We start from the raw sequence: 10,699 nt of genomic DNA on the forward strand, positions 1-10,699 counted from the left end.
ACAAGTGGAGGAGACAGCAGTTTGTGAAACAGAAGAGAAGAGTGGAGTGGAGACTAGAAATAGTGCTCCTCCAACCACAGTTCTAAGCCAGGTCAGGTAGGTTATTGTGGCCTCCTGGTGGCGCAATAATAGAAAAGGGTGCCATTTGCAAAAATCCACCTGCTGGTGGCGCTATAACAGGGCCAGGCCAATGTGAAAAGGGCGTGATTTATTCCTCTGCCTAGTAGGAATGTATACGTGCGTTCACGATTTGAGGCATTTTCTTCTAAACGGGCCAAAGAGAAGAGAAGAGAAGAGAAGAGGAGAGGAGAGGAGAGGAGAGGAGAGGAGAGGAGAGGAGAGGAGAGGAGAGGAGAGGAGAGGAGAGAAGAGAAGAGAAGAGAAGAGAAGAGAAGAGAAGAGAAGAGAAGAGAAGAGAAGAGAAGAGAAGAGAAGAGAAGAGAAGAGAAGAGAAGAGAAGAGAAGAGAAGAGAAGAGAAGAGAAGAGAAGAGCTATCCAGGAAGTCCCCGGTCAGTCGGTCGGTCGGTCAGCTGTCCTCTGACTCAGGCAGAGAGACGAGGGGCTGCAGTAGGAGGACAGGATGGGAGGATGAGATGAAGGAGGGGAAGGGGAAGAGGAGGAGAGGAAGTGGAACTCCCAGCAGCTCTAAGTAACAATCTGTCACTCCTCAGCCACAGTGACACTTCATCTTCTATACTGACTGTGCTGCCAACTAAGATCTAGCGTTCCCCACTGACGATGTGTGGCAAGGAGTCAACAGATATTTCATTAAAGTGGAACATCACTTGTCACGATTACTTTCTGAGGCATTTTAACCACTTGAAACTATAAGCTATATTCTGACTGGGGGTGAAAATTGGGGTAATATACTGTAGGGCTTGCACACCTTAGTATGAAAATTTGGGGGGCGGGCACCATCTTGAATGTGTCGCGTCACTATAGTACCCGATCAATTGACAGGTATATAGATCTAACTATGCAAATTTCGGCAAAGAGTATAGAGCCCTGGTAATGCAGAATCTACGTAAAGCGCTTTGGAATTTTGGATAAAAGAGCTATATAAATGCAACATTTACAATTTTATGTGGTACTCACCGCAGGTTATTAGGACATTATGGCTATTACAGTATATCAGTTTAAACTCCTTCAACAAACCAAAGCTAAATGTAATATGTTATTAGTAGGGATGTCCCGATCACGTTCTTTTGCTCCCGGTCCGATTCCGATCATTTGATTTTGATTATCTGCCGATACCGATTTTTTTGCAATATGCAATATCACAAAAGTACAATATCACAGACAATATCCAGTCTAATATCATGATATGGATATGTTCCGATCACGTTTTTTATTTTTTTGCTCCCGATCCCATTCCGATCATTTGAAAATGACGTGATCGGCCCCGATTCCCGATCATGTGATCGGATCGAGACAACCCTATAGGTATTAGTGATGTTAGTGTGTGATGTGATGTGACAGCAGCAAGTCAACACTAATTTCTTGACAATATCATAACATACAAACATGAAAATCAATTGATTCTTAACCTCTTCATGGGAGGTGGGGGGGACCTATAGTGTGTGGATTAAAAACAAAAAAATGAAAACATTTTAGAGATTTTTGAAGTGCAAAACTTTGTGTCACATACACAAACACAAGCACGTGTGCGCGTGCACACACACACGCACGCACAGGCACACTAAGTGCTTTTCTGGCTGACCGACAATGTTCATACACCCTGGGAAGTGATGCAGAAAGCATGAAAGAAATCAGTTAATGCATAATGCACAGGTGTGTGTGTGTGTGTGTGTGTGTGTGTGTGTGTGTGTGTGTGTGTGTGTGTGTGTGTGTGTGTGTGTGTGTGTGTGTGTGTGTGTGTGTGTGTGTGTGTGTGTGTGTGTGTGTGTGTGTGTGGCATAGCTGAGCTGAGCTCACAGCGGAAATGAGTGGGCAGCAGAGGAAAATCAGGTGGGCCCAAAGACGCTTAGCTTCCTCTAAAAAACAATGAGCGCACACACACACACACACACACACACACACACACACACACACACACACACACACACACACACACACACACAGCTCTCTTTCGATTCCCGTGAGACTACATTTAAGCAATATTACATGAGAGGGTGTGCTTTAATGTCATTAATGGCACGCCTGCGTTGCTGCAGGAACATTTTAATACAACTAAGATATTCAAATATATACAAAATCATACTATGTCCTTAGAAAATCGCTAGCCTAGCAACCCTTTCCGATTTTTATGTTTTGGTTTGGCGTTCCGTCATGCTCGTTTGAAGCACGGCTAGAAGGCTATTCAACCAATCAGATTGCTTCCTCTAAAACGACCTGTTGTATAGGCCTATAATAATCTGCTTCGTCCTACGATGGAGTGAAGCAAAGTATGAATGAGTCATTAATCCCTCTCATTTCTTTCTGTTCATCATGTTCACCTTTGCCTTTTGCTCCTCTCATTCTCTCTCTCTCTTCTCCCTATACCTTCCTTCCTTGTTGCCATGAGTACTGATTTGTTCCATCGGCAAGTGGTCTCGCTATACTGTATAAGTGCAGATTCACATTTCCCACCTACGCATGCCCTGTGGCCTCATGCAGCAATAGATATAATGCCGTATAAAGTCTCGTTGCCCCACCTACAGTATGAGACAAGCATTCAGTTTGAAAACCTGAGACTTAACCTGAGACTTAAAGGAGCATTCAGTGATTTGGAAAAAAAAACGGTCCACCCGGTAACAAGATGTGCACATGCACACGCTCTACAGTGGGGGAAGTACAACAGACCAACAGCATGTGCACCAAGGCCCGCCCCACTCGATCATGATTGGAGGAAGGCCCCTCTCATCCTGATTGGATGAAGACTTTGCCACCCAAAGCCCAAACCGAAACTAGGGTTTTTTGATCCCAGGGGTTAACTGGGGACAGGGAGGAACTCCTTATATGGTCAGCACACTTTATAGTAGGGAGGATTATCCATAAAATAAGAAAAAATAAGTGATATTTGAATTAAGTGAAATCACTGAATATACCTTTAAGAAATGTGACAAAACCAACCAGTAGGAGTGAACAGTGACTGTGTGGATAAAGTCAGACAACTACATTTGAAGAAAGGGGTGGTGGGGGGCACACAGAAAAAGAGAAATGGAATTCATAACAAAACTTATCTCATCGCCGTAGGGGGAACTAGTGGTTTGGGGTTTCCCTCTCTTGTTCTCGTCTGTGATTGCTATACCTGTTCCAGGCAGTGTCCCCACTGGGGACCTCCCCCGCACACTGGTATAACTGGTATAACTAGTGGTTTGGGGTTTCCCTCTCTTGTTCTCGTCTGTGATTGCTATACCTGTTCCAGGCAGTGTCCCCACTGGGGACCTCCCCCGCACGCTGGTATAAAACTACAATGCATAACTCCTGAGTGTTAGATTAACTGTGCGTGTACAAATGGAACTGAAAAGAAGGACTCCCTTTTAACTCTGGGAGTGCACACATTCCTGGAACCGAATGGACCCAAAGGTCCATTCGGTTCCGTTTTGAGCACTCTCTCTCGGGGGTTAGAATCACAAACACTCAGGATTCTACAGTGTAAATTCATGTGTGAAGAGATATCACTAATAAGTTGGCAGGGTGGATGTGGGATTATAGGCTTCATCCTGTTTCATGCTCTGCTTGCTGTTCCAGGGGAGCTTTCGGTGCTCTATCCCTCTGCTGTGTGTGTGCCAATGCTGCTGGCAAAGAGTGAATCCCACCCAAACATTATGCCCCCCCCCCCCCATCTATTACAACAGTGGTTCTCAAACTTTTTCATGTTTGATGTATACATTTTTACCCGTATAGACCCCCATCAAAAGATGTTGTGCCAGGAGAGAAGTAAATATCAAAGACGAATTCTAAATTGCTCAACAAATTCAAATATTTTCACGGTCTTTCATGATAGCAGATGTACAAGCTCACAGTGCGCCACAAACTTGTAGATTGGCTATTTTTGAATATAGCTAAAGTATAAAATACAAGAGGTCAGGCTACAGCTCACATGTTTTGAGTGGCTGGCTCTGAGGATAATTCAGACCGTTCCGCAATGTTCTTATGCTTAAGTTATGCTCCATAAATAGCAGATCTATACGCTCTAGTTTTGTACACGACACTGTCGTACACCAAAGTATAAATCAGGCTTCAAACTGTTTAGTCTCTTCACAAATCTTTAATAATAAAATGGGATCGATGCACTAAGCTGTTTACACCCATATTTTGGGTGTAAAGGAATTTTCCAAACATCGCACGTTAGTGTCTATAGAATCACGGGCAAGCTACACCAGGCTTTTCTCGCGCGTTTACCCTAAACGCGCGGCCCGCGCGTGCGTTTTTTAAAATAGGACTGGATGTAAATTAAACGCACGCGCGGGGGTAAACGCGTGCGTTTTGTGCGCGAAAAGCCTGGTGTAGCTTGGCCGTAAGGCATTCTAATGACATACAGCAAGCTTTTGTCCCATGTAAGTCTGCATACGAGCAGACTTGAGAAGTTGAGAAAGAGCGGCCCTCCGCAAAATTCACAGACAAAAAAAGATTACTGAAGTCCCGGGCGGCTGGCGTAGCCGTCTGGGCACCTTGGCTGGTAATCCAGTCTGGCAGTGTGCCGCGGGTTCGACTCCCGGTCCCGACGGCCTTTACTGCATGTTACCCCCCCATCTCTCTCCACATTTCATGTCAGCCTACTACTATCCCTCTATAAATAAAATAAAGGCAAAAGCCACAAAAACATATCTTAAAAAATAAATAAAAAAAGATTACTGAAGTGCTTTCAGGCCTGGACTGGCCACTTGATGTAGGCCTACCAGACACATGCCCGGTGGGGCCGAGCAATGAATGGGCCAGTGCCCCCCCCCCCCCCCCCCCCCCACACACAAAAATATACTTTACTTGCCCAGTTTTAGGATTATAATGGTAATTATCAGAACATAAAGGCATATTTTGCTATCTGCGTGCCGGTTAGTGGTGGGCCGGTCTGGGCCAAATGTCAGGTCCAATTTTGACCCAGTCCAGCCGGCCATGTCCAGGACTGCTTAGTTACTAAGCAGTCCTAGAGTAGACTGACTGGATAAAGATGAGTCAGAGTTCAATTAGTTACAGCATTATGTTATGCTTTAGCTATTGAAAAATAGCAGATCTACAAGCTCATAGCGCGCCACCGAGTGGCGCGCTATGAGCTTGTAGGTCTGCTATTTTTGAAAAATCGAAGAACGACTGACATAGAAACATAGCTTTTTCAGAAAACTGTCAGGATGTAGAAGACATTTTTAGAATCTGATCTCAGGTCAAAATGGGTTAATAAACGTTAAATGTAATATTCTATGTGTGTCTTGCGTGTAGGTGACTGTACAGTTGAATGAATAAACGTCCTCTTGGATAGCTAGCTACTGCATAACATCACCGTAAGGCAGAAAACACCTATCTCCTTATTTTGACTATATGTTTTTTTGTAAAATATTGTCCTACTTCATCATACAGGAGTATCGCACACAAGTAGTGAAAGCTGATCCAAACTTGTGAGCTTATAGACTGTTATATATACTTATGTACTATTTCACTATTTAAAAGAAGATGAAAATAAATTATGAATACGTCTATATTATGGACATACAAGGTTTCCATCCGACATGCTAGTGGTTCATTAATCTTGCACCTGTGGTGTTCACATTGCCACGCAGGTACACACACTGACCCACGCACGCACGCACGCACGCACGCACGCACGCACGCACGCACGCACGCACGCACGCACGCACGCACGCACGCACGACACACACAGTACTAGCAGTTATTTATAGTTTATAGTAGAGATTGACAGGAAACAGGAGGAGAGATATGCAGTGGTGTACTGTACAAATATTGTACTTTCACTCCACTACATTTATTTTGAAACTTTAGTTACTAGTTGTAGATTATTACAAAATGCAATGTTATGTTGAAAATGTATAAAATCATTAAATCTGTATCCACAATGTCATAGCTCTGTGTCTGTCTGTCTGTCTGTCTGTCTGTCTGTCTGTCTGTCTGTCTGTCTGCCTGCCTGCCTGCCTGCCTGCCTGTCTGTCTGCCTGACTGCCTGCCTGCCTGCCTGCCTGCCTGCCTGCCTGCCTGCCTGCCTGCCTGCCTGACTGCCTGCCTTGCCTGCCTGCCTGTCTGCCTGCCTGCCTTGCCTGCCTGCCTGTCTGCCTGCCTGCCTGCCTGCCTGCCTGCCTGCCTGCCTCTACTGCCTGTCTGCCTGCCTGTCTGCCTGCCTGCCTGTCTGCCTGCCTGCCTGCCTGCCTGTCAGTCAAACAAGTATCATTGCTGTCGATCAGAATCCTCTTATCTCCATATTTTAACTTTTTGTGTTTTTTTCATACCTTCCTCTTTGATGACACTACAACGTCACACAAACATAGCAGGAATACAAGCTCAGAACGTGCCGCATTGCAGATTTGCTATTTTTGCTGAATTCGAATCTTAATGGTGAAAAGCAACAGTTTCGGACACATGAGGTTTTCACCTGACATCACGGCACTGACTGTGTGTGAACTACACAGCTGCTAATGTAACATGACCAATCAAATGATACCAGCTGTGAAGACACCCTCGTGTGGAGCACATAAAAAGACAGACACAGACAGCAACACACCACCCTTCTAGAAGACCCCCGACCTCCAAGCTCCACGGACACACACCCTTCTAGAAGACCCCAACCACCAAGCTCCACGGACACACACCCTTCTAGAAGACCCCAACCACCAAGCTCCACGGACACAGAGACCACCTCAGGCTGACATGCTGCTGAGTCCTCAACTCCTGTGCTTGCTGGGCCTCATGGCACTAGGTAATAAAATTGCTCTTTTATTGTTTCATATATGCTTCCATATGGTGTTAAGGACCCCCGTTCGACATTAGCCCGCAGACCTTCACTTCTGCTATTTTCGACAAAGATATTTTGGTGTAGAGGGGAAAAAGAGACCCCTGGGATCTTTATAGAACCATTAAAATAAAAATGTCTTTGGTCAATTTTCTTTGTTTTTTTATTTCTGGAAACAAAATGGCTAATCTATGGCATCACTCTAATTTGGCACCTTATTTTCGTGTGTGTGTGTGTGTGTGTGTGTGTGTGTGTGTGTGTGTGTGTGTGTGTGTGTGTGTGTGTGTGTGTGTGTGTGTGTGTGTGTGTGTGTGTGTGCGTGTATAGGCACCACCAGTCCCTCTGCTGAGGTGAAGCTGGAGCGTGGGAGCTGTCCAATGTTCTGGTTCCAATTCAACGGTCGCTGCTACAAGTACGTACCAACGCTGACCTGGAACAACGCAGAGAAGAACTGCCAGTCTCAAGGTGGCCACCTGGTGTCCATCCACAGCGAGGAGGAACACGACTTTGTTCTGACCCTCGTCCAGCAATATGATCCATCACAGGGATGGACCTGGATTGGACTGAACGACTTCTACTTCGAGGGTGGATGGATGTGGTCTGATGGCTCCAGTGTGAACTACACAATGTGGCAGAGTGGTCAGCCAAGTAGTAGTACAAGTGAACAATGTGTGATGACAAACAAACAACAATTATGGAATGACTACCCATGTTCTACTGGATTTCCTTCTGTGTGTATACATACATAAACATGTCCTTGTTGAGTGGAGCATGCATTCAACTCTCACTGACCTGTACTGAGTCTCCACAATAAAAGAGCATGAAAGAAATATAATCCATGTGTTTAGTTTACTGGTGTTGTCATTTCAAAGTGTCTTTCAGTGTGAAGCACATTCAGAGACATTCATTATAATAAACTATATTAGCTAAGGAGGTGGATTAAGAAATTAGAATGCTTGAAGTGCATTATTCATTGTTATCACAATGAAAACTCATTATTCAATGTTTTGTTTTAAAAACACCATGACTTATTTGCACATTATATTACATAAAAAATATGCTTTGAAAACTATTCCCCATTCCCCAGATGACAGTGAAGTGACAATTTAAGGACTTTTAAGACCTTTTTAATACCTACAAAAAAACTCCATCAAAAGCTAAAACAAACTTCACTGTCTGTAACAACTGGTTAAACATTGGCTAAATTGTGAAATAACAAGAAAGAGGCAAACATTGTGGAAATGGATACTCTCCTATAATTCCAAGTAGCAGGAAGGGGGGTATCCTAACTCCTAAGTTCAAATATTATGATTATTTTGGGGGTCACGGACTGAAAGGATGCAAACCACTGCTAACGACTGTACAATAAAGTTAGCTGATTTTAAACCTGCTACATGCATGCTACAGAGTTACTGGGAAATGGTCTTGTTGTCTGCAACTGTTTAGGTCAGGGGTGGGCAACTTTGACGATGGCGAGGGCCAATATATTTCCACACTCACTCCAGAGGGGCCACAGTGCATATTACTGTCGTAGCAAAAATAGCCGATCTACAAGCTCAAAACGCGTCGCGATGCGACGCGTTTTGAGCTTGTAGATCAGCTATTTTTGCTATATTTGAATTGAAAACCTGAATTTAGTTTTTTTGCTATTTTTGAATTGGAAACCTGAAAAGTAACCTTTTTATTGAATTTCAAATGCATTTAGTTATAGTTATGTTAACTTTATGAACCGTTAACATAACTACTTTGGACACAAAAAGACTAACATTTTAATACTATAGTAGACATTAAGTACTAGTCATTGTCTCCACCAGGCCGAAGGCATGGGGAGAGAGTATGTTTTGCACTCCGTCCGTGTGTGTGTGTGTCCGTCCGTGTGTCCTTCCGTCCGTCCGTTACCAGCTAATCTCCGGCACCGTTAACCCGGTCGATGCCAAACTTTGCACACACACTCCCTGGATGCCAACGATGAACCTCTGCCCCACATTTTCCAGAACGGCCTGTTATAGCGCCACCATGAGGCAGCTTTTCACATTTTTACCTAAAACTGCACCGATCTGCGTGAAACGTTGCATGCACACTCCCTAGAGGCCAAGGACAAACCTTTTACCTGTATTTTCCGCATCTGCCTTTTATAGCGCCACCAGGAGGCCGACTTTTGTAAAACACATTTTTTGATATTACTCCTCCAGATTCTGTCCAAAAATCTCACAAATCGTTACACAGTATCTCTATGGTCATGTGCTCAAGTTGGATCTGTCCGATATTTCATATTCCATCCTAATTGGCTATAATTGGCTTTCACAGTTTGCAAGAATGCCCCGTTTTGAACAAAAGCCTCAAATCATGAACGCAGCATGCAATTTACGTGAAATCTTTCACACATTTTCTTACTAGGCTGAGGAATATATCCCACCCTTTTCACATTGGCCTGTTATAGCGCCACCAACAGGTTGATTTTTGCAAAACACATTTTTGGAACAAAATGCCTCAAATCATCCAATTGCCATCAAAGGCGTATGAAGAAATGGCAATCGGTACACATGATCTCTGTAGTCATGTGATCAAGACGAGTCTGTTGGATTTCTCAGATTGTACACTGATTGGCTAAGATTGCCTTCCAAAGTTTTCAGGAGTGGCCCGTTTTGTACAAAATGCTGCACATGTCCTGCTCATCCAGAATTCTATCCTTAGAGATGCTATGAGTGATCTGGCTCTGCATTTCCTCAACAAAATGAAGAAAATTATTGCAAAAACAAATAAAAAAAAACATCCTCCTAAACATTTTGCCAAACATCACACACACTCCTATCCTCCTGGTGGAGACCTGTGCCCGGAAGGGCACTTTTTCTAGTTTTATTATAGATTGTAACAACTGATATCAATACTATATCAGTATTCTGATATTAACATGCGGGCCGCATTAAGTGAAGGTGGGGGCCGCATGTGCCCCCCGGGCCGCCAGTTGCCCACCCCTGGTTTAGGTTGTCATGGTTACAAGCAGTGGTGGACAAAGTACTCAGACACCTTATCAGACGACGTCACACTGATAAGCACCAACATGTGCGAGCAGGCCCGGCGCCCCATGAACCCCATGCACCTCTCATGAGATGCAATGGAAAGGTTCTAACTGCTACTACACTCACGTGTAAAAATGCACCATCAAACTTTCAGATGCTGTTGTTCTCCCAGTGTGGAGGAAGAATGGTTAGGATTTTTATTGTGATCTCTCACCCTTGAAATATATAATCCTTGGTTTCTGTTGTGTGTAAACAATAATAGCAATTCAAAGCAGTTTTTCCTCCAAACCACAACAATATTAGTTACCAGAGGCACACAACCATTCAAATGAAGGCCCCCAAACACTCTACTCCAAGGCGGCAACAACCCGGCCACTTCCCTGTCGAGTGCAGAGCACCCCTCCTCCCCACACCCAAAAGCAGAGCAGTAGGACACAATGCTGGCATATAGGGAAGCTACGGTTGGTAATTGGTATGGAAATCCCCCCAACGTAGGTCCAATATAAACTAAATATGGATCCCAGATTTTATAGAAAATGTCCAACTTGGAATGTAACATACATGTATTGTATTCACAAGGGATACAGTCCATTATATTATGCCACGATCTTTTGGATGGAGCAAAAAAGATATACTTTACTTAGGATTTACTTTAGGATTATTATGGAAATTATCAGAACATGCGGAGGCATATTTTCCAGTAAAACTGGTGGTATTAGGGCTTATATGTGTGCCTCGACGGAGTGGGCCGGTAGAGTATCTCCGGTAGTATAGTGAGCC

Source organism: Electrona antarctica, assembly GCF_951216825.1.
Source record: "Electrona antarctica genome assembly, chromosome: 14".
Lineage (NCBI taxonomy): Eukaryota > Metazoa > Chordata > Actinopteri > Myctophiformes > Myctophidae > Electrona > Electrona antarctica.